Here is a 26,849-nt window from a genome sequence, read left to right as displayed (position 1 = left end):
TATTTTTCAGAATTATTTTGACTCTTCAAGGTCACTAGAGGTTCCATATGAACTTTAGGATGGAGTTTCCTCTTTCCACAAAGAAAATCTCACTGGGATTTTGACAGTGATTATATTAAATCTGGAGATCATTTTGGGTAGTATTAATATCTTAGCAATATTAAATCTTTCAGTCCACGATCATAGGATTACTTACCATTTATTTATGCTTTCTTTAATTTCTTTGGAAATGTCCTGTAAATTTTTTGGTACAAGTCTTTCACCTCCTTAGTTAAGTTAATTCCTAAGTATTCAATTCTTCCAGATGCTAATGTAAATGGAATTGTTTTCTTAATTTCCTTTTCAGATTGTTCATCATGACTGAATATAAATTCAACTGATTTTTGTGTGTTGGTTTTCTATTCTGCAAGTTTAATGAATTCTTTTATTAGTTCTAAGAGACTTTTTCTGCATGCTTAAGGTTTTCCACATATAAGATTAAATCATCTGTGAACACAGGTAATTTTATTTCTTCCTTTCCAACTTGAGTATCTTTAATTTCTTTTACTTGTCTGATTGCTCTGACTAGGACTTCCAGTAATATGTTGACTAGAAGTAGAGAAGGCAGACATCCTTGAGGAAGAGCTTTCAGTATTTTACCATTGAGCATGTTGTATGCTGTGGGTTTTCATATATGGCTTTTATTATTTGAGACAGTTTCCTTCTATTTCTAGTTTGTTGAGTGTTTTTATCCTGTTGTGTGTTGAACTTTATTAAATGCTTTTATTGCATCAATTGAGATGATCATGTGGCTTTTTTCTCTATATTCTGTTGGTGTGGTTTATTATATTGATTTATTTTGATATATTGAACCATCCTTCCATTCCAGGAATAAATGCTACTCTGTCATGGTGTATAACATTTTAATATGCTGCTAAATTAGATAAGCTAGTATTTCTTAGGACTTTTTTCCATGAATGCTCATTAGGGATACTGGTGTGTAGTTTTTTGTTTTTTGTTTTGTTTTGTTTTTTTCCTGGTAGTATCTCAGTCTTTAGTATGAGGGTAATATGGGCCTCATAAAATGAGTTAGGGAGTTCATTCCTCCTCAGTTTTTGAAAAAGTTTCAGAAAAATAGTTGTTAGTTTTTCTTTAAATATTTGGTAGAATTTACTGGTGAAGCTATCAGATCCAGCTCTTTTCTTTGATGGAAAGTTTTTGACTACTGATTCAATCTCCTTACTAGTTATAGGTCTATTCAGATTTTCCATTTCTTTATTGTTCTTGGTAGGTTTTGTGTTTCTAGGAATTTCTTCAATTCATCTAGGTTATCCAGTTTTTTTGGTGTACAGTTACTCATAATGCTCTCATAAATTTTTTTTTATTTCTGTAGAATCAGTAGTAATGTTCCCATTTTTACTTCAATTATAATAATTTAGTCTTCTTTCTTTTTTTCCTAGTTAATCTAGCTAAAGGTTTGTCAACTTTGTTGATCTTTACAAAGAATCAACTTTTTAAATTTTTTCACTCATTTTTTTCTATTCTTTATTTTATATCTCCCTTCTCTAATTTTTATTATTTCTTTTCTTCTACTGCTTTGGTTTTAGTTTGCTCTTCTTTTTCTAATTCCTTAAGTTGTAAAGTTAGGTTGCTGATTTGAGATCTCCCTTTTTTTCTGTTTTATTGAGCTATAATTCACATATAACATTGTGTAGGTTTAAGGTGTACAACAAAATGATTTGATACACATATTAACAACTCCATCACTTTACTATACCATTCATTTTTGTGGTGAGCACATTTAAGATGTATTCTCTTGGCAACTTTCAATTATATAAAACAGTATTTTTAACTATAGTCACTATGTTGTCATTAGATCCCCATAACTTATTCTTCTTAAAACTGGTAAGGATAGGTATAAAAAACAGGTATAAGAAAGACATTTTCTCACTTCTTCAGAACATTCCATTATATTCCTCAATAACCATTATCGAGAAAACTATATAATAAATATTCATTATTTGATTGTCAGGAAAATATTTCTCTTGGAGTATCAATATGCTCTCTATGCTCAGAGGAGATATTACACCCTATATTATCTTATTTGTGCATTAGTTGCAAGAAAGCTTGGGGCAGAAATTATTGCATAATTATTTCATGCTTAAGTCACTGTTTTTTATTACCCCTTTCTTTTATTCTTTTAATGAAATAAAAATATCTTTATTATCTATCAAGACAGATTTATACTACACTTTAAGCAAGGTCATTTATTCTTTATCTGTTGTGTAATTAATGTCTTTAATTCTTCCTCTGTATTATCCTTCAATCATTCTCAATTTTAAAAATAACCTCTTGGCTGTGCATTTATCTTGGATACAAATTTCGAGATTTTTTTTCAGCTTCACTGAGGAATAATTGACATATAAAATTGTGAGATATTTAAAGTATACAACATGATGATTTTCTCTGTTTGGCTTATTTCACTTAACATAATGCCCTCCCAGTTTCTGGTTCATCCATGTTGTCTCAAACGACATGCATTCTTTCTTTTTATGAATGTATTTATATATACATATATATATATATATATATATATATATATATATATATATCTCACATTTTCTTTATCCATTGAACCATTAATAGATATTTAGGTTGTTTCTATATATCACACCTTTCTTCACATGGCATACATTTTTAGGTTTCACCTTTATTTTAAAACACCTAAATTTTTTTTGAAAGACAACCCAAATGCCTCTTGGAATGTAAAAGTTTATAAAAAGAAAACTGATTTTATAGTAATAGGGCTTCCCTGGTGGCACAGTGGTTGAGAGTCCACCTGCCAATGCAGGGGACATGGGTTCATGCCCCGGTCCAGGAAGATCCACATGTTGTGGAGCAGCTAGGCCCATGAGCCATGGCCGCTGAGCCTGCGTGTCCGGAGCCTGTGCTCTGCAACGGGAGAGGCCACAACAGTGAGAAGTCCGTGTACCACAAAACAAACAAATAAAAACTGACTTTATAGTAATAAATAATTGTAATAATGAATAGTAATAAATAAGTAATTGTCAGTATATCAGCATTAGCTTTGCAAATATAAACTTAAATATCTTGGGTAGGATTTATAGCCTATTATAATCATCCTATTACAATGCATTGAGTATCATTTTTATTTTAAGTTACTCTCAAAATTTAAATTGCAGTAAAAATTTAATTCATTGATGAGCCTATTTGAGAGCTGATTGTTAGTATACTGCATTAGCAACAGCATCATGCTTGTTCATTTAATCCCTAACTGCTAAGCTTGAATGTATTCCCTTGTTTGTATCCTCCATTAATTCAGAGTTTCTATTACTTACCTATACCTCTCAGGAAGACAGCCTCTTTTTTATTATACAAATGTTGCTTTACTTTATATAATAATGGGTTTCTGAAACTTCAGGTACAGGCAAGTCTTTTAAGATTCAATTATATTTTAAATACATAAATTCCATATTTTTAAAGCATTAATCAGAAGTACCTGTGTGTGTAAACTGAATCATCATTGTACGTTTTCTTAATTTACTGGTTTGTAATGAAGTTCAGGAATTTTCAATTATATCTGTACTTTTAATTTAAGTTAGGTTTTTATTATTTCCAATGTTGTTGCATTTGTTTCAAACCTAAAATATTCATTATCCTGATGGTTTAATTCTAAGAAACCCTAATGGATGGTCTGTGTTCCATGATTATCTCCAGAAGTTCAGAAGTAAACTTGAGAAGTTTGAATTAAGGTTGACCTTAAATAGTAACATCTAGCTGAGCATGTCAGAACAAGCAATTTGGAATTCATTAAGTGGGTGATGTTGGAAGGAAAAATATGGATAAAGAGAATTAGTTATTTATTAAAGAACTAAAATGTAGCTTTAGAGTTTGAAAAGAGATTAGAAAGAGGAATCTGAGATGTTTTGCCATATGTTGGTGTTGGCTGGCATCAATCTCAACAGCTAAGAAAAAAAATTGTGAGAGTTAGGAAGTAGGCTATAAAATCATTCCATGAATATATACCAGAATCATAACATCATAGGATATTAAATTTGGAAGGAATATTTGAGAATATTTAATAGAACACTTCCATATTTCATATTAAAAATGACAGACATAGAAATGTAGTGATCTCCCCAGGGATAAGTATATTTGTAGTAGTTTGAATTTCACCTAACTTCATCCAAGTATCAAATATCTCTTTTTTAAACTCAAAACGGAAAGCTTTGCTCCAACTCCTCCTATTTAACCTCCCACTGTTTCTATACTTCTAGCTATCACAAAGCATCTCAGACAAATGTCAAAATGATACCAATAAAGATGTCCATGCTCACCATTTCCAAGAAATAAAAACAGTTTCAAGAAAGAAGTTACAATCTTGAGCTTTTGTATTCTCTTGGAGTTATTTTTCCTCATATGTTATTTTCAATTATATATTTTTTAAAACATATTTTGCATCCAACTTCTGAGACAACTTTCCTAGTTTCTTTTTTCTTTATTAAGAGTGTTTTATAATGATTTAGTTTCTCACAGGCAAGTTTTATAATTAAAATTTATTAGTGGGAGAACATATCAACTAGACCTTTGCAACCAAAGTATGTTCCATAGATCAGTAGCATTGACATCATCTGAAACTTGTTAGAAATGTAGATCCTCAGATCCCGTCCCAGACCTCCTGAACCAGAATCTGCATTTTAACAAGATCCCTAAGTGACTCCCATGCACACCAATGTAGTACAATCACTGAACTAGACAAATAATCTATATAGAAACCAACATAAAACTACTCTAAATACCCACAGTAAGACTCTCTTTTATTGCTAGTTTTTGGTTAAAAAAATAATAACAACAATAAAATTAATAAGGGATGGTTAAACCTGGGATAGCAGATACAAATGGATTAGGCTCTAAAAAATTTTTTTTATATAGCTACTTCTGTTTTAATTTAGACAAAACAAAACTCTAGATTTCTCTAAAGCAGAATTATCTATCTTAACAACATCTAGTTTTTATACTTTAATATCCAAATGTTATATAGATTCCCAGAAACAGTGATTATTTAAATTATTGAAAGAATGAAAGATGGTAACTCTAGGATAAGATCATAGATGAGAAGTGGAAAGAAATAATTCAGGAAACTGAAATGTAAGAAAAATACTTTTGAAAATTAATTATTCATAAGATAATAAATACATATGTCATTATCTCATAAATGGAGTATAGTGTAGACCTGTATACTCCCCACTACTGGAGCACGTGCTGCCTCTAGTGGCTTTGCCAACACAACATAGAACATGTTGGTCAAAGGAAATACCCATTCTGCTTTCTACTGTATAGATGTCACCTAATATATATATGTTTTTGATTTGATTGGGTATTTGTAATGGGTCAAAGTGGTAATTCTTCTTTTAGCATGTTTGAGAAGGATAGGGAAATCTGGTGAAAGAGATGTGTTGAGTTGGTCACAGCTTTGTTTATTTTTTAACTGAATTTGCTCTAGAAAACATCAACTTTAGGGAGTTAGCAGGTTATCTGTTCACAGAAACAATAGTCTATTGTAAAAAAAATAGTATATTTTTAGGGCTTCCCTGGTGGCACAGTGGTTGAGAGTCCACCTGCCGATGCAGGGGACACGGGTTCATGCCCCGGTCCGGGAAGATCCCACATGCCATGGAGCGGCTAGGCCCATGAGCCATGGCCGCTGAGCCTGTGCTCCGCACCGGGAAAGGCCACAACAGTGAGAGGCCCATGTACCACAAAAAAAAAAAAAAAAAAAAAGTATATTTTTAAACAATTTCTATATTTGAGTAGTTGCATGGCATATCTTTTCAACTGAGGTAGTCTGTGTGATAAACCAGTGAACAATACTAAGATGATTAATGAAAGTTGTCATATAATTCCTAGCCAATTGTAAATTAAGACAATGATGTGCCACTGATCTTTGCAGCAGATGCAGGTAAACAAATATCCAGTACTGCAGTAGTGTGGTTGTGACTTGTGGAAAAAATGTTATGAAGAGGAGTTTCATTTCTAGGAAGAAACACATTGTATATATACTTATATCAGCACAGGTCACAGTTGAGGAATTACAATTGAAAAGTTTTAATTTAGATGATTGTCTATATTAGATCGCTCTTGTTCCTATATCTAGTCTTTATTGAACTCCAAATAGAATGAAGGCTCTAAACACACAGGTGTAATGGGAGTGGCTGCTACAACAATTATCATTATTTTCCCCTATACAACAAATGTTAGCCATTCAAGAGCAGAGGAGATTATCATTATAATGGCTAGTGGAGACTCAAAGGGCATGAGATAGCATCAATTTCCATGCTGCCTTTTCAGACAAGGCTATAAAAAAAGATAAGGGGAGCTAGCTGTTTTCCTTAACAAAATGAGAAAGCTGAAATATATGTTCCATTAAGAGAAATCATTTGCCTTAATGTGTTATATAATGCCTAGCACATGTTAAAGCACTCAACAAGTAAGCGTTGAGATGATAAAAAACAAGTGAATAGGTTTTGCTATTAATAACTTCAAACTTAAAAGAATAACTCTTCATATTTTCTTCTATTTAAATAAAAGTGGTAAATAATTATTTCAAATCTTTGATTAAGAGCTGTACCAGTCTGTTAATAAATGCTAGTATTATACTTATTCAGCAAGAAGTTCTCGATCTCCTAGTAAATGCCAGCATCATCTTAGGGTCGGAGGGTGTGAAGATTAATAAGTCATATTCTCTGAAAAAAGTTCAGAGTCCAGACTGAGTGCAATAAATGCTATGCCCAGATCCTTCCTTCATGCACAAGGCGTTCATTCCCCCAGCTGCTGGGAGGGTTGATGACTCTCAGCTGGATCCCTCTCTGAGCATTTCCCTTAGCTGAAGAGAACTATTTGATATAATATCATACCTCTTCCCTAGAGGCAATCCACATCCAATAACTAGTTGCTATGAGCTAATAAAATTCTGGCTCCCGTGCCTCAAGGAGAATAACTGTGAAGCAACATCCCAGGAATTCCAGAGCTTCCTGGTGATTTGGTTGAAGCCTGTGTTGCAACTGATTTGCACTGTGACTCTTCCCTTTTCAAAAACCCATATCTGTCATCCGCAATGGGTATTGTTCCTAGGCTGCCTCTTATACCATTTCTGAATAAAAATCTCCATCTCTGAGTCTGTTTCATGGAAAATACAAACTAAGAGAGTTGATGCCAGGAGGTTGTCAGGACTGAGAAAAGGGATTTTGGAGCCAGCTGTAGGGCAATGAAGATGTCATCACAAGTGAAAATGAAGCAATAATTGCTCTTAGAAACCTAGAGGAGTGCAATTGTTAGAATTTTCACAAGTGGTAACTGGGGTGGGATACTAGTAGAAGGGAATGTATGGGCAAGTACAATAGCTCCGGCTTTTAAGAGGATATACAAAATATTAATTACAAAGTTAATAGGAACCTGGTGGCCCTGTTGAGTGGCCTATGTATATTGAGAAAGATTGAAAAGTTTAGTTTATTGAATCAACAAATGAAGATAAAGTGTGACAATCAGAGTACCTCCTTGGCAGCATAATAAAACTCTTATCTCCTGCAACCATAGGCTAAGAAGCTGAGGACTTAATTACAAGAGTTACTTAGCTCTAGGGAAAGCTGAAGTCCCTGCTCCAGCAAGTATTCTATGTTAAGATCATGGCCCTGATGTGGAAGGAGTGGAACTCTGAAATTTGGAAATGAGTATATCTATGATGATGCATTCAAAGCACTGGAGCTCTAGAATATCTTGAACTCTCTGAACTTGCATACATGGGAACTCAGATCCAAGAAAGCTGTGGAGATAAGTAAAATAACACTGTACTCCACGGTCATGATAGATGAGCAATCAAAAAGTATATTGCTCAATGTATAAAATAAAAGTAAACAGTAATAGATGATTAGGATGGTGAGGGTCGCCACTTCCCCAAAAAACTATAATACCTTGCCAGGTTTCTGATAGCCAATTCTTGGAACTATGATCTACTGATTGAAGGAGAAAAGTATAATTTTTAGGAGTCCAGCACTCCTGGGTATGACAGGACAAAGGAAAGGACAAATTATTGCCACTGTACCTTCTATTACTAAGAAATAAGTATAATGCCTACTATGCCTATTTGCGTCCTGTAGACAATATCTTCCAACTTGGAAATACATTGCTCCAGCCCAATTACCAAGTGACACAGAAGGCTGCAAGATTTGAGTGGGAACCAGAGAAAAAAAGGTTCTGTAGCAGGATCAGGGTACAATGCAAGGAGCCCTGCTGCTGCAGATCCTATGGTATAGGAGTACTAGGAAAAATGCCGTACAGAGTTTATGGCAAACTGTAATAGAAAACACAATCTAGGCTCCTAGATCTCTGGATCAAAGTCATGCCATATGGAGCAGATGATCTGCTACTGGGCCTTGATATAAAACACCTGACTGTGAGATGACAATTAACTATGTGTCCTGAACTGCCTGTCAACAGCCAGGTTATATCAGATATATGAAGCCATAATAAGTTCAAAAGCAATCTACTGTATGATGGAAGTGGTACACCAGACGTCCCAAGTAAACTGCAAAAACAAATGACCTAATCCCCTATACCATGCTTCTCTGTTTAATCTGAGGACTCTTCCTTATCTCACAGATATAGTCATATGTGGGAAGGGAAGATTTTTATGATCTACTGATGGAGAATAAATGTAGTTAAACTTGGTTCATGAGTGGATTGGCTTGGTATGTGAGTATGACCTAAAAGTTTAATATACTGCTGCTAAACCACAGTCTCACCAAGAGTCAGTGTGAAACACATGAATGAAGGAATTCCTCCCAATGGACAGAACTTCAGGCAATATACCTGCTTATCCATTTTTATGTAAATAAAAATGGTTTAGGGAAGATATAGATACATCTCAGCATGATGAACAATAGAAAATGGCTTGGTTGATGATGTAGGAGTGAGGAAGAAAAAAGTTTATGAAATTGAGGACAAGACTTCTAGGGAAGAGGAATGTCAACTGATCATTGCAAGTAAGAACAAAGTGTAGCAATCATAAAAATTGCATGTTAATGCACACTAGAGAGCATTCACCAGGCAATAAACTACCAGGGAGGCAGAATGATTCATTTCATTGATCATCATATAACCCAGTGTCAGCCAAATAAGACCAAGCTGGCAGTATTGGAGATTATGTGTAGGCCCAAGTGCATATGCTCCCACAAATCAGATCCAGTCTAGCTATTACTACTACCAATTTTCTTACCTGGAAGCAAAAGAGACCAACAATGAGCATATGCTATGGCATTCTTTCTAAAGGATATCAAAAAGCTATTGAGTGTCAAGTTTTTACATTGGATATTTTCTACCTTGGAAGGAGCAACAATTCATCATAACTGGAATTGATCTATATTCTAGGTATGAGACCTTTCCTACTGACAAGATCTTAGCCAGTGTAAATATCTAAAATCTCATGAGTGATTGGGTCTACGGACATGGAATTCCACATAATAGAGCATTAAACTAATAACTCACTTTAGGGCAAGGAAGCTAAATCAAAAGACCCAGGACTATGAAGTCTACTGATTCTATCATATACTATACCACCCAGAAGTTACCCCAAAAAAGGAATGGTCCTTTAAAACTGCAATGAGGCACCAGCTTAGAGATGATACTCTGTAAGAATGGGGCATCATCATCCAGAAAGTAGTATACACTTTAAATCAAATCAATAGTTGTTATGTAGTGCTATTTCCAACAGAGAGAATGTATGGATTCAGGAACCAAGAGATGTGTATAGAAATGGCTCTGCTTATTATTACTTCCAGGGACTATATAAGTTATATGTTCTTCCTGTCCCCACAACTCTGGGTTCTGCCAGTTAAGAAAACCTGATTAGCAAATGGGAAATGCTTACAGCAGAAAACAAGGCAAGAGTTTCACTAAATTTTCCAGTACACCTGCTATTCAATCTGTTTGGACTCCTTATGTCAGGAAGAAGTCAAGGAAAGGAGTCACCATCCTGGCAATGGTAATGGGCTCTGGTTATCAGTAGAAGGTGGAGCTACTGTAACACAGAGGGACAGAAAGAATATGTTTGCAAGTTTTTGGTCCACTGAGATGCCTTTTGGTATTTGATTTCCTAATTTTGAAGGTAAGTGGGTGAGTGAAACAGCCATGGCCAAATAAAAGTATGGTTACCAGGTGTTCAGACCACCCAGGGATAAGGATCCATACCAGTGGTGTACTGGCCAATTCATACTGGCTTTCAAGTATGTACAGTTTTGTACATCTTTCCCAAACTCCATGAAAAAATCATATCAAGCACCTTTTCTAACCACAACTCTATGAGATTAGGAATCAACTACATGAAAAAACAAACCTGCAAAAAACACAAACATGTGGAGACTAAACAATATGCTACTAGACAACCAATGGGTGAGCAAAGAAATCAAAGAAGAAATAAAAAATACCTTATAACAAATGAAAATGGAAACATAACTTTCCAAAATCTATGGGACATGGGAAAAGAAATCCTAAGTAGAAAATACCTAGAGTTACAGGCCTACCTCAAGAAACAAGAAAGATTTCAAATAAACAATTTAACTTTACACCTAAAGGAACTAGGTGTAAAGAAAAAAAGAACAAAGTATGCCCAAAATTAGTAGAAGGAAGAAAATAATAAAGATCAGAGCAGAAATAAAGGAAACAGAGACTGAAAAAAATAGATAAATCAAAGAAACAAAGAGCTGCTTCTTGAAAAAATAAAATGACAAACTTATAAAGACACATCAAGGAAAAAAGAGAGGGACCAAATAAATAAAATTAGAATGGAAAGCAAAGTTACAACCAATACCATGAAATGTAAAGGACCATGAGAGATTACTATGAACAATTATACATCAATAAAATAGACAGCCTAGAAGAAATAAATAAATCCCTAAAACATACAATCTCTCAAGATCAAATCAGGAAGAAACATAAAATATGAACAGACCAATTACCAGTAATGAAATTGAATCAGTAATCAAAACACTCCCAACAAAAATCCATGACCAGATTACTTCACAGGGGAATTCTACCAAATATTTTAAAAAGAGTTAACACCTATCCTTCTCAAACTATTCCAAATAATTGAAGAGGAAAGAATGCTTCTGAATTCGTTTTGTGAATCTAGCATCAACCTGATGCTAAAACCAGAAAAAGACTCCACAAAAAAAGAAAATTACAGGGCAATATCACTGATGAACATAAATGCAAAAACCTCAACAAAATATTAGCAAACTGAATTCAACAATACATTAAAAGGATCATATACTATCAAGTAGGATTTATCCCAGAGATGAAAGGATTGTTCAATATTCACAAATCAGTCAACGTGATACACTATATTAACAAATTAAAGAATAAAAATCATATGATCATCTCAATAGATGAATAAAAAGTTTTTTTTTTTTTACAAAATTCAACTTCCATTTGTGATGAAAATTCTCAAGAAAATGGGTATAGAGGGAAGATACCTCAACATAATAATGCCCATCTGTGACAAACCTACAGCCAACACATACTCAGCAGTGAAAAGCTGAAATCATTTCCTCTAAGGTTAGGGAAAAGACAAAGATGCCCACTTTCTTCACTGTTTTTCAACATAGTATTGTAAGTCCTAGCCATAAAAATAAGACCAAAAAAATAATAATAAATAAAATAGAATAAAAGGAATCTAAATTGGAAAGAAATAAAACTGTCCCTGTTTTGCTATATGGGGTAACATGATACTATATGTAGAAAATCCTAAAAATGCCACCAAAAACTATTACTACCAATAAGTAAATTCAGTAAAGTTATGGGATACAAAAGTAATATACTGAAATCTGTTGCATTTCTATATACTAACAACAAAATATCAGAAAGAGAAATTAAGAAAACAATCCCATTTAGAATTGCACCAAAAAGAATAAAATACCTAGGAATAAATCTAACCAAGGAAGTAAAGAATTGTACTTAAAAAACTATAAGACATTGATGGCAGGGCAGAGGACTTGAGCAGACAATTTTTCCAAAGAAGACATACAGATAGCCAACAGACAGGAAAAGATGCTCAACATCACAAATCATGAGGATAATGCAAATCAAAACCACAATGAGGTGTTACCTCACTCCTGGCAGAATGACTATTGTCAAAAAAATAACACATAGGGGCAAGGAGGAGGAGGAGGAGCAGGAGGGTTTGGTTGAGAGGGATCTGTTTGTCCGTTTGACACAGGCTTGGACTTAACAGGGGAGACAGAGCCCCAGGACTGTTGAAACCTGGATGTGCCCTCCCCTCTTCCCCTCCCTTCAGCCACTTTGTGGCATCCCCCTCCCTTCACCCTTTCCCACTCTGATATCTAGCCATGACTAGCAGAAGCACAGCCAGGCCCAATGGGCAGCCACAGGCCAGCAAAATATGCCAGTTCATATTGGTCCTGCTGGGTGAATCTGCAGTGGGGAAGTCTAGCCTGGTATTATGTTTTGTCAAAAGGCAGTTCCACAATTACCAGGAGAGCAAGTATATTTCTTAAAATAAATAAATAAATAACAAGTGTTGGAGAGGATGTGGAAAAATGGAAACCCTCGTGCACTCTTTTTGGGAACATAAATTTGTATAGCTGCTATGGAGGTTCCTCACAAAATTAAAGATAGAGATATCATACTCTCCAGAAATTCTAATTCTGGGAATTTATCTGAATAAAACAAAGACACTAATTTCAAAAGATACATGCACCCTTATGTTCATTTCAGCATTATTTACAGTAGTCAAGATATGGAAGCAACCTAAATGTCTATGAACAGATGAATGAATAAAGAAGATGTGGTATATATATGTAAAATGGAATATTATTCAGCCATAAAAAAGAATTAAATCTTGTCATTTGCAACAACATGGAAAGACCTAGAGAGTATTATGCTAAGCAAAATAAGTCAGAGAAAAACAAATACCATATGATTTCACTTATATATGGTATATAAAAAAACAAAACAAATAAATAAACATTTTTAAAAACCAGAAGCAGACCCATAGATATAGAGAACTGGTGGTTGCCAGAGGGAGGGTAATGGTGGGATGAGTGAAATACATAAAGGAGATTAAGCAGTATAAACTTCCAGTTACAAAATAAATAAGTCTGGGGATATAATGTACAGCATTGGAAATATAGTCAATAATATTGTAACAACTTTGGTGACAGATGGTAATGAGATTTATCATGGTAATCATTTTGTAATGTATAAAAATATTGAATCACAATATAGTACACTTGAAATTAATATAAAATTGTAAGTGGATTATACTTCCATTAAAAAAAGAACCAACGGCAGCCTCAAAATCAGTTGCAGCAATGGGGCTGCTTCCCCATACCCTATACTAACTTTTTTCTCTAAGTTTCTACAACAAAGGAGATCACCAGGATTCCGAAGGAGTTATCTGCATAAATTATTAAATGAAGCAAGTGGATCCAACCAGCACAGGCATTGAACTATGGTGGATGCTATAATGTAAGTACTCTCATCGTGGCTAATTTAAAGGTACCAATGTAGCTGAACATAAAGTTGGGAAGAGATGTACAAAAATAATTCTCAGCTTGAAAGTCAATTGAGTTTGCAGGTATGCTTTCCAGAGAGCACACTCTGAAAGAGTTTAGTTTGCAGGATATTTATTAGGGCTTGTCTTTATGATCAACATTGTTGGAAGGTAGAAGGAGGAAGTAGGATTGGGTGGGCAGGTGCAGAAGTCAAGCTGTGATGTACACCTGGACAGCCCCAGTCCACTCAAGGGGGAACTCTGGAACTTAAATATCTCATCGGAGTTTTCATGCCTTGGGCCAAAACGGATAGGCCTTTATATTCCACCTTGATCAGTCACTACATGGGGTTCCTTAGAATTCAGTGAAGGCAGTTCTTTGCAGCTGAGCCAAACCATGAAGGCCCTGATGGATGACGACTATCTGGTGACTACGTTCCCAGCAGATAGAAAGCAAGTGCTTTCTTAAAAGGAGTTTGGGCAGAACTTCTCCATGTCTACCACAGTGCACATCTACTTTTCAGGACTGTAGTACTCATTCCTCCAGCAGCTAAAGTGTTAGTAGCTGATGGCTATGAGCTGGAAGTCCCTTTGAGAATTGACCTCAACCAAAGAAAGCATCCTTGCTAAAATTCATGTTCCTTCCCTGAGAAAAGCTCATATCCAAAGATTGGTTGTATACAGGAAAGAGTGAATACAATATTCCAGTCCTCTTGCCTCAACAATATCCATTATGAAGCACTATCCCAGCAGCACACAGCACCCCCTTCCCAGGTTGTCTGAGGCCTTTGTTGTGACTATATCACAGATTAAATCTTCCCTCTTCCCCTGCCCTTTTCCTATAGTCCCCCTTAAATATTGATCTGGAAGATACACTGCAATAAACATCCTCCAAGCAAATCTCTATCTCATTGTTTTTTTCCCAGGCAACCTGATCTAAGAAGTGATGACAGTCAAACAAACAACTATAAATCTGTACAACAAAAGATATGACAGAAGTAAGCAACAGCACCACTGTTCAGCACCACTGAAGCATAGTAAGAGCACTCAACACAGACCTGATAGTTTGTAGAGATGTAAAAAGGAGGGGTTGGGACAGCCTCCTACATAAGATAATATTATCGGTCTTTCATGTTGCCCAACTAGAGTGGAGCCCATAACCCACTCCAATTCTGGTAATACAATCATTAAGTTTTACATGCAGATATATGTAACTAAAACCAAACTATGTTCACTTAAAAGAATAAAGGGTTATTTTCTGTCATCTATCAAAAAATTTTCAGATAGGTAGTCCAAAGTTAGTATGGCAGATCCATATTGTCACCAGTGGTCCAGACTTTTCATCTATTTCAGCTCTACCATTCATAGTGTGTGACTGTTTTCCTTAGACTCACAGCATAATTCCTAAATTTATAGGCATTGTTTTTATTCCTTCATAGAAAGAGTGAGAAAGATTAAGAATGGAGAAAGGCAAAGGGCAAAATGGAATAGGCAGAAGTCAACTAATTTTATCCCCTTGAAAAGGTTTCCCAAACACCTTTCCCAAGAAATTTCTGGTTCTGTCTCATTGACCAGAACCAGTTCCTATGGCACACCTAACTGCTGTCGCCTTGCTCCTTCAGAGGAATTGAAGTTCTGTTAGTGAGGAAACGAGAGGAGTCAGATAATGGGTAAGCAATTCATAGCATCTACAATAGAAGGTTACTCTACAAACAAAACCAAAATAAACAATAAGAATATTTATCATTGTTACTATGGATTATACATGGCTTAGTAAATTTGAAACTTGCCAATGTTACCTTTTTTTTTTTATACATCTTTATTGGAGTACAATTGCTTCAAAAACATCTCCAAGGGCTTCCGTGGTGGCACAGTGGTTGAGAGTCCGCCTGCCGATGCAGGGGACATGGGTTCGTGCCCCAGTCCAGGAGGATCCCACATGCCACGGAGCGGCTGGGCCCGTGAGCCATGGCTGCTGAACCTGCACGTCTGGAGCCTGTGCTCCACAACGGGAAAGGCCACAACAGTGAGAGGCCCGTGTACCGCAAAAAAAAAAAAAAAAAAAAAAAAAAATCTCCAAAATATACAAACAGCTCATGGAGCTCAATATCAAAAAACCAAACAACCCAGTTAAAAAATGGGCAGAAGACCTAAATAGCTTTTCACCAAAGAAGACATAGAGATGGCCAAGAGGCAAATGAAAAGATGCTCAACATCACTAATTATTAGAGAAATGCAAATCAAAACTACAATGAGGTATCACCTCACACCAGTCAGAATGGCCATCATCAAAAATTCTACAAACAATAAATGCTGGAGAGGGTGTGGAGAAAAGTGAACCATCATACACTGTTGGTGGGAATGTAAATTGATAGATCCACAATGGAGAACAGTATGGAGGTTCATTAAAAAACTAAAAATAGAACTACCATATGACCCACCAATGTTATCTTGTCTATTTATGTAATATAATAACAACCAGTTTCCAAATCATAAAATGTATTGTAGTGTTTAGGGAAACTCACTAAAATAGGGAGGGAGGAGGTTAACTTGTTTAATGCAGAATCAATTTTATATGCAAAATAAAAAAGCTTAAGTTGATCACATAGAAGCAATTTTCCTTTCCTGTATCATATTGGTTTAAATTGCAAAAGTAAAGATCAGTAAAGAATCCAACTTATTGGAACTGCTGTTTAAGCAAAACTTTCCATTCAACTCACAAACCCAATTCAATGAATACTTTAGTCACACTGTGACTTACATACACAGAATTTCAAAATGATTTATAAAGTTAAATAATACAATTACACAGTTAAATAACCACAAAGGGAGAAGAAAATTAAGAGAGCTTTAGGCAGACAAGAGACTTTCAAGAATCATATAAAAAAAAAAAAGAAGAGATAGTGTCAGTGATGCAGAGAAATGCAAAAAGTTTCTTCCAGATGCCAAGAGCAATAAAGGAAAAGGGTTTTGATACTGTCTCATGGAAAAGCACCATGGAAAGAAGGGAGAATTAACGTCAGAGAACTGAGGGAATGGGATGAAATGGAGACAAATATTCCCTGAAATACACTCCCTGGCTACAAGCAGATGTAAAATTTTAAAGGATGTCACGTATACAACATTTTTGAGATACAAAAAGCATTTGATAGTATATGTATATGGTTCCAAAATTCCTACCATACACCTAGACACAGTTCTCAAAGCAGGAAATATGAGAATATATGTATTTCATAGTCAACTAGACCAGCAGTATTGAATTACATGATCCCTTTCCCTCCCCCCAGTTGTCCTTACACAAAGTGTTTGCTGCATTAGAATAAATCTGTTACATAAACCTTCTTTTCTTTTATGTTAAAAGCAGTCCACACCTCAAAGACCATACGTGCTGCAGGGAGAAATGCAATTTATGTAGTTTGCTGGTTTGATAAGATTTGATATTCAGGGGGACCTTCAAGATGGTGGAGGAGTAAGACATGGAGATCACCCTCCTCCCCACAAATACATCAAAAATACATCTACATGTGGAACAACTCCTACAGAACACCTACAGAATGCTGGCAGAAGACCTAAGACTTCCCAAAAGGCAAGAAAATCCCCACATACCTGGGTAGACAAAAGAAAAAAGAAAAAACAGAGACAAAAGAATAGGGATGGAACCCGCACCTCTGGCAGGGAGCTGTGAAGGAGGAAAAGTTTCCACACCCTAGGAAGCCCCTTCACTGGCAGAGTTGGGGGTGAGAGGGGGTAAGTTTCAGAGCCATGGAGGCGAGCACAGCAACACGGGTGCAGAGGGCAAAGTGGAGAGATTCCCACACAGAGGATCAGTGCTGACCAGCACTCACCAGCCCGAGAGGCTTGTCTGTTCACCCACTGGGGCAGGTGGGGAGTGGGAGCTGAGGTTCGGGCTTCGGAGGTCAGGGAGAGAACTGAGGTTGGTGGCATGAACACAGCCTAAAGGGGGCTAGTACACCACAGCTAGCCGGGAGGGAGTCTGGTGCAAGGAGAGGGAATTCCTTCCCTGTCTGCCCACAGAAGGCAGAACACCACCTAAACGAGCTTCAGAGATGGGCACAAGCTGTGGCTGTCAGCTCAGACCACAGAGACAGGTATGAAACACTAACACTACTGCTGCTGCAGCCATCAAAAATCCTGTGTGCAAGCACAGGTCACTTTCCACATCCCACCAGGAGGCTGTGCAGCACACCACTGCCAGGGTCCCCTGATCCAGGGACAAATTCCTCTAGAGAACACAAAGCGTGCCTCAGGCTGTTGCAACTTCATGCCGGCCTCTGCAGTCACAGGCTTGCCCTGCATTCCAATTATAACTACCATATCCCTCCCTCTCTCTGGCCTGAGTCAGCCAGAGTCCCCTAATCAGCCACTGTTTTAACCCACCCTGTCTGAGAGGGAACAGAGTGTGAGGGCAACCTACTTGCAGAGGTGGGGCCAAAAGCAAACCTGAACCCCAGGAGCTGTGTGAACAAAGAAGAGAAAGGGAAATCTCTCCCTGCAGCCTCAGGAGCAGTGGATTAAATCCCCACAATCAACTTGACGTACTCTGCATCTGTGGAATACCTGAATAGACAATGTATCAACCAAAAATTGAGGCAGTGGACTTTGGGAGCAACTGTAGACTTGGGGTTTGCTCTCTGAGACTGACTTGTTTCTGATTTTTATCTTTATCTTAGTATAGTTTTTAGCTCTTTTTATCATTGGTGGATTTGTTAATTGGTTTGGTTGTTCTCTTCTTTTTTTTAATTACTTTTTAATATTTTATTTTAATATTTTTTAATTTTTATTTTATTTTATTTTATTTTATTAATTATTATTTTTCTTTCTTTTTTTTCTCCCTTTTCTTCTGAACCATGTGGCTGACAGGGTCTTGGTGCTTGGGCCTAGTGTCAAGCCTGAGCCTCTGGGGTGGGAGAGCCGAGTTCAGGATATTGGACCACCAGAGACATCCTGGCCCAACATAAAATCAGTGAGAGTTTTCCCAGAAACCTCCATCTCAACACTAAGACCTAGTTCCACCCAACAGCCAGCAAGCTCCAGTGCTGGATGCCCCAGGCCACACAACTAGCAGGACAGGAACACAACCCTACCTATTAGCAGAGAGGCTGCCTAAAATCATAATAAGTTCACAGACACCCGAAAACACACCACCAGATGCAGCCCTACCCACCAGAAAGATAAAATCCAGCCTCATACACCAGAACACAGATACCAGTCCCCTCCATGAGGAAGCCTACAAAACCCACTGAACCAACTTCACCCACTGGGGGCAGACACCAAAAACAACAGGAACTATGAACCTGCAGCCTATGAAAAGGAGACCACAAACACAGTAAGTTAAGCTAAATGAGAATACAGAGAAATATGCAACAGATGAAGGAGCAAAGTAAAAACATAGCAGACCAAACAAATGAAGAGGATATAGGCAGTGTACCTGAAAAAGAATTCAGAGTAATGACAGTAAAGATGATCCAAAATCTTGGAAATACAATGGAAAAAATACAAGAAACAAACCATGATGAACAACGCAATAAATGAAATTAAAAATTCTCTGGAAGGTATCAATAGCAGAATATTTGAGGCAGAAGAATGGATAAGTGACTTGGGAGATAAAATAGTGGAAATAACTACCACAGAGCAGAATAAAGAAAAAAGAATGAAAAGGATAAGGACAGTCTCAGAGACGTCTGGGACAATATTAAAAGCACCAGCATTCGAATTATAGGGATCACAGAAGAAGAAGAGAAAAAGAAAGGGTCTGAGAAATATTTGAAGAGATTATAGTTGAAAATTTCCCTAACATGGGAAAGGAAATAGTCAGTCAAGTCCAGGAAGAGCAGAGAGTCCCACACAGGATAAATCCAAGGAGAAACATGTCAAGACACATATTAATCAAACTATCAAAAATTAAATACAAAGAAAAAATATTAAAAGGGGCAAGGGAAAACCAACAAATAACATAAAAGGGAATCCCCATAAGGTTAACACCTGATTTTTGAGCAGAACCTCAGCAAGACAGAAGGGAGTGGCAGGACATATTTAAAGTGATGAAAGGGAAAAACTTAAAACCAAGATTACTCTACCCAGCAAGAACCACATTCATATCCGATGGAGAAATTAAAAACTTTACAGACAAGCAAAAGTTAAAAGAATTCAGCACCACCAAGCCAGCTTTACAACAAATGCTAAAGGAACTGATCTAAGCAGGAAACACCAGAGAAGGAAAAGACCTACAAAAACAAACCCAAAACAATTAAGAAAATGGTAATACAAACATAAATAGAGAGAATTACCTTAAATGTAAATGGATTAAATGCACCAACCAAAAGATATAGACTGGCTGAATGGATACAAAAACAAGACCAGTATATCTGCTGTCTACAAGAGACCCACTTCAGACCTAGGGACACATACAGACTGAAAGAGATGGGATGGGAAAAGATTTTCCATGTAAATGGAAAACCAAAGAAAGCTGCAGTAGCAATTCCCATATCAGACAAAATAGACTTAAAAATAAAGACTACTACAAGAGACAAGGAAGGACTCTACATAAGGATCAAGGGATCAATCCAAGAAGAAGACATAACAATTGTAAATATTTATTCACCCAACATAGGAGTACCTCAATACATAAGGCAAATGCTAGCAGCCATAAAAGGGGAAACTGACAGTAAGACAATAATAGCAGAGGACTTTAACACCTCAGTGACACCAATGGACAGATAATCCAAAATGAAATTAAATAAGGAAACACAAGCTTTATATGACACATTAAACAAGATGGATTTAATTGATATCTATAGGACATTCCATCCACAAACAACAGAATACAGTTTCTTCTCAAGTGCTCATGGAACATTCTCCAGGATAGATCATATCTTTGGTCATAAATCAAGGCTTGGTAAATTTGAGAAAATTGAAATCATATCAAGTATCTTTTCTGATCACAGCACTATGGGACTAGATATCAATTACAGGAAAAAACTGTAAAAAATACAAACACATGGAGGCTAAATAATACACTATTAAATAACCAAGAGACCACTGAAGAAATCCAAGAGGAAACCAAAAAATACCTAGAAGAAAATAACAATGAAACACGATGACCCAAAACCTACGGGATGCAGCAAAAGCAGTTCTAAGAGGGAAGTTTATAGCAATACAATCCTACATCAAGAAACAAGAAACATCTCAAATAAAAAGCCTAACCCTACACGTAAGCAATTAAAGAAAGAAGAACAAAAAAAACCCCAAAGTTAGCAGAAGGAAAGAAATCATAAAGATCAGATCAGAAATAAATGGAAAATAAATGAAGGAAGCAATAGCAAATATCAATAAAACTTAAAACTGGTTCTTTGAGAAAATAAACAAAATTGATAAACCACTAGCCAAAATCATAAGGAAAAAAAGGCAGAAGATGCAAATCAACAGAATTAGAAATGAAAAAGGAGAAGTAACAACTGACACTGCAGAAATACAAAGAATATTGAAAGATTACTACAAGCAACTATATGCCAATAAAATGGACAACATGGAAGAAATGGACAAATTCTTAGAAAAGCACAACCTTCTGAGACTGAACCAGGAAGAAATAGAAAATAAAAACAGATAAATCATAAGCACTGAAATTGAAACTGTGATTAAAAATCTTCCAACAAACAAAAGCCCAGGACCAAATGGTTTCACAGGTGAAATCTATCAAACACTTAGAGAAGAGCTAACACCTACCCTTCTCAAACTCTTCCAAAATATAGCAGAGGGAGGAACACTCCCAAACTCATTTTATGAGGCCACCATCACCCTGATACTAAAACCAGACAAAGATGTCATACAAAAAAAGAAAACTACAGGCCAATATCACGGATGATCATAGATGCAAAAATCCTCAACAAAATGCTAGCAAACAGAATCCAACAACACATTAAAAGGATCATACACCATGATCAAGTGGGGCTTCTCCCAGGAATACAAGGATTCTTCAATATATGCAAACCAATCAATGTGATACACCATATTAAAAAACTGAGGGATAAAAACCATATGATAATCTCAATAGATGCAGAAAAAGCTTTTGACAAAATTCAACACAAGTTATGATAAAAACTCTCCAGAAAGTAGGCATAGAGGGAACTTACATCAACATAGTAAAGGCCATATATGACAAACCCACAGTCAACATCATTCGCAATGGGGAAAAATTGAAACCATTTCCTCTAAAATCAGGAAAAAGACAAGGATGCCCACTCTCACCACTATTATTCAATGTAGTTTTGGAAGTTTTAGCCACAGCAATCAGAGAAGAAAAAGAAATAAAAGGAATCCAAATCAGAAAAGAAAAAGTAAAGCTGTCACTGTTTGCAGATTTCATATTATCCATAGAGTATCCTAAAGAGGCTACCAGAAAACTACTAGAGCTAACCAATGAATTTGGTAAAGTAGCAGGATACAAACTTAATGCACAGAAATCTCTTGCATTCCTATACACTAATGATGAAAACTCAGAAAGAGAAATTGAGGAAACACTACCATTCACCATTGCTTTAACAAATAGAATAAAATACTGGGACTAAACCTCTCTAAGGAGACAAAAGACCTGTATGCAGAAAACTGTAAGACACTGATGAAAGAAATTAAAGATGACACAAATAGATGGAGAGATATACCATGTTCTTGGATTGGAAGAATCAACATTGTGAAAATGACTATACTACCCAAACCAATCTACAGATTCAATGCAGTCCCTATCAAACTACCAATGGCATTTTTTACAGAACTAGAATAATTTCACAATTTGTATGGAAACGCAAAAGACCCTGAATAGCCAAAGCAATCTTGAGAAAGAAAAAAGGAGCTGGAGGAATCAGGTTCCCTGACTTCAGAATATAAGACAAAGCAACAGTAATCAAGACAGTATGGTTCTAGCACAAAAAAAGAAATATAGATCAATAGAACAGGATAGGGAGCTCAGAGAGAAACCCACGCACATACAGTCACCTTATCTTTGATGAAAGAGGCAAGAATATACAATGGAGAAGGCTTCCCTGGTGGCCCAGTGGTTGAGAGTCCACCTGCCGATGCAGGCGATGAGGGTTCGTGCCCTGGTCTGGGAAGATCCCACATCCTGCAGAGTGGCTGGGCCTGTGAGCCATGGTTGCTGAGCCTGTGTGTCTGGAGCCTATGCTCCACAATGGGAGAGGCCACAACAGTGAGAGACCCAAGATCCACGTACCACAAAAAAAAAAAAAAAAAAAAAAAAAAAAAATACAGTGGAGAAAAGGCAGCGTCTTCAATAAATGGTGCTGGGAAAACTGAACAGCTATATGTAAAAGAATGAAATTAGAACACTTCCTAACACCATACACAAAAATAAACTCAAAATAGATTAAAGACATAAATGTAAGACCAAACACTATAAAACTCTTAGAGGAAAACATAGGAAGAACACTCTTTGACATAAATCACAGCAAGATCCTTTTGGACCCACCTCCTAGAGAAGTGGAAATAAAAACAAAAATAAGCAAATGGGACCTAATGAAATTTAAAAGCTTTTGCACAGCAAAGGAAACCATAAACAAGATGAAAAGGCAACCCTCAGAATGTGAGAAAATATTTACAAAGGAAGCAACTGACAAAGTATTAATCTCCAAAATTTACAAGCAGCCCATGCAGCTCAATATCCAAAATCCAAATAACCCAATCCAGAAATGGGCAGAAGACCTAAACAGACATTTCTCCAAAGAAGATATACAGATTGCCACAAACACATGAAAGGATGCTCAACATCACTAATCATTAGAGAAATGCAAATCATAACTACAATAAGGTATCACCTCACACCGGTCAGAATGGCCATCATCAAAAAATCTACAAACAATAAATGCTGGAGAGGGTGTGGAGAAAAGGGAACCCTCTTGCACTGTTGGTGGGAATGTAAATTGATACAGCCATTATGGAGAACAGTATGGATGTTCTTGCAAAAACTAAAAATAGAACTACCGTGTGACCCAGCAATCCTACTTCTGGGCATATACCCTAAGAAAACCATAATTCAAAAGGAGTCATGTACCACAATGTTCATTGTAGCCGTATCTACAATAGTCAGGACATGGAAGCAACCTAAGTGTCCTTCGGCAGATGAATGGATAAAGAAGATGTGGCACATATATAGAATGGAATATTACTCAGCCATAAAACGAAATGAAATTGAGTTATTTGTAGTGAGGTGGATGGACCTAGAGTCTGTCATACAGAGTGAAGGAAGTCAGAAAGAGAAAAACAAATACCATATGCTAACACATATATATGGAATCTAAAAACAAAAACAAAAACTGGTTTTGAGGAACCTAGGGGCAGGACAGGAATAAAGACGCAGATGTAGAGAATGGACTTGAGGCCATGCAGAGGGACAAGGGTAAGGTGGGACGAAGTGAGAGAGTGGCATGGACATATATACACTACCAAATGTAAAATAGATAGCTAGTGGGAAGCAGCTGTATCGCATGGAGAGATCAGCTCGGTGTTTTTTGACCACCTAGAGGGGTGGGATAGGGAGGGTGGGAGGGAGACACAAGAGGGAGGGGATATGTTATTCAGCATCCCCATCTCTCATACCCATTCTATGAACTGTTAAACCTTCTTTATGTGGAACATTTAACCACAGTCTATTCTCATACTTTATGTCCCAATTGTGCCCTTTTGAATGGGATTCTGAGGTGTAATGAATACCGTACTAGATTTAGAGATAAAAGAAGGGATTTAGTATCTTTGCTTAGCTTTCTAATGTGTATCCATCTCTGTGCCTTTAACTTTTTTGAGCCTTATTGTTCCCATCTATGATAGAGGATAACTGTTCAAGGATCACTGAGATAGAAACAAATGAATTTTATGACAGAGACAAGAAACAAATGAGACATATTTAAACAATGAAATATGGAGTCAGCTAAGGCAAAAAACAGCAGAATGTTATTCCAGTATTGACAAAAGAATTATATAAAATATAGATGAGTGTTTTGTGAATTTTAAATATATACATCTCAACTAATAAACTCAGGAAAGTCTGTTCTAGAGGAAGTAGAATCAATTATTAGGACCATCTTCCTATATGGAAAAGTACTGTAGTCATCTCTTTCACATTAAATAAACCATCCAGAATCCTTAGCAATCCTCTTTCATATGGATTCTTTCTAGAAATTACATTATCTTACTGTATCCAAGCAATAAGATGTCCTAACACACCATCTTTTTTCTAGCATATAATGTTAAAGTATTGGCCTTTATATTATATTGGCCTTTATCCTGTATTGGCCTTTATACTGAATGTCTAATCAGTGTAAAACTGTAGAATACTAATGATAGGCAAAATTACATGTAATAGATACAAAAGTGATGGTATTTGAGTATTCAAAACCCTTTTTAGAGCACTGCGTTTGTGGTGCACTGTAGATTTCATTAGCAAGCTTCTTTGCCTTTTAGTGCAATGTTTGATGGAGAGAGTTGCAACAAAAAGAGAGGCTGAGTTGAATTGGTTGGCATGTGTACATCAGAATGGGATACAACCCACAATTAGGAGGGAGAAGTGAAAGGAGACAGAAGAACCAGCAGAGACTAGAATAGGGAACACATTGGAAAAGGGAGATTGACAGTTACTTGAGGAGCAGATCCAATGACAAATGAGGTTTAGGGGACTCATATCAGAAAGGAGAAATTAGGACATTTTGCTATGTGTTATGCAAAACATTTCTCTATTTTTCCTCTTTTGTGTAAGACATACTTTTCAAGCCATTTATTTTTAATGTTTGACTTGCATTTTCTTTTATAGATGACACTGCTGAGACAGGTCCTGAGGCAATGAAGGTGAGTGAACCTAGAGTTATCTATATAGAGATATTTAAATTATATTACTACATATATACATGCACACACACAAAGTTTAGCAGTAGTGGAACGTTATGATTTTGGGAAAAGGAAAACAGATCTATACTTGAAACAACTTTAGAGGCACCATATATTTAATTCCACTGAGATCTGCTATGATCTCCAATCAGAGTTCAGCACTGACAGTCTAGGGCAATTATATGAGTGTTTCTAATAAAAATGAAGGGTTAAATGGAACAAATAATACCTTGAGCAAAATAAACCAAATCATAAAAAAGCCCAGCTCCTGTGACAATATCATAAAACTTGCATTTAATTTTATTTCTCCTTGTTTTGTAAGAGGGGAGTGTTCATAGGGGAAATTTTTCCCTTTTATGTCTCCCTGGCTACCAATTTGACCCTTCATGTGAACAAATCCTGAGGCCCCGAATGTACCATTTACAATAAATTATAATCCAAAGCTCATAGTTTTAGCCACTTTAGGATGATTTCTTTCACTTCAGTTTGTTGTTCTCCTTGGCTTCCACATGATATTTTCCTAAAGTCACCATCCAACAGAGTCCACTTATTAAAAATGTTGCAGTGAGAACAAGATAGTGATGGATCTAAAGAGCCAGAGGAGTCACTGTCATTGAGAATTGCTTTAGTCAGTACAGTTAAGTGAAAACATATGTTGATAAGCATCATATTTGTCAGTAAAGCATATTCTTGTGGCTTAATTTGTTCTACAAGCCCAACCTCTTCCTCCCACTGTTTCTGTCTAAACACAGTATTACTTTCTCTCTTTAATTATCTTAACAGCAGCCCTGTAAATAAACACAATCACTTAATTGTACTTATTTGTGAGTTATCTGTTTTAGTGTGGTTCTAAATGATTACCTTTTCTAATTATTTTTGCGAAGCTGTTGCTCATAAAAAGAAGATAAAAGCCTGTGGCTACAGCAGCAAAGAGGTGGAGAGTACATTAAGTAAAGCATAGAATTTCATTGTAAGAGGAATGGAAAGAACTTTAGAAACCAGCTAGCCCTACCTAGAAATCATCAACCTCATCAGAGACTGAGGCCCAGTCTAACAAAAGACTAGTAGTAAAAGACTAATGAAAACATTCATTAATTAGAAGACCTCTATTGCTGCCTTGCAAACTAGTTCATCTGTTCTATTTTTCTAGATTCCACATACATGCGTTAATATACTATATTTGTTTTTCTCTTTCTGACTTACTTCACTCTGTATGACAGTCTCTATGTCCATCCACGTCTCTACAAATGACCCAATTTTGTTCCTTTTTATGGCTGAGTAATACTCCATTGTATATATGTACCAAAAACCTATGGACACCAAGGGGGAAAGTGGGGGGGGCTGATGGTGGTGGGATGAACTGGGAGATTGGGATTGA

The sequence above is a fragment of the Hyperoodon ampullatus genome, assembly GCF_949752795.1.
Source record: "Hyperoodon ampullatus genome assembly, chromosome: 5".
Lineage (NCBI taxonomy): Eukaryota > Metazoa > Chordata > Mammalia > Artiodactyla > Ziphiidae > Hyperoodon > Hyperoodon ampullatus.
Note: the sequence above shows the minus strand (reverse complement) of the source record.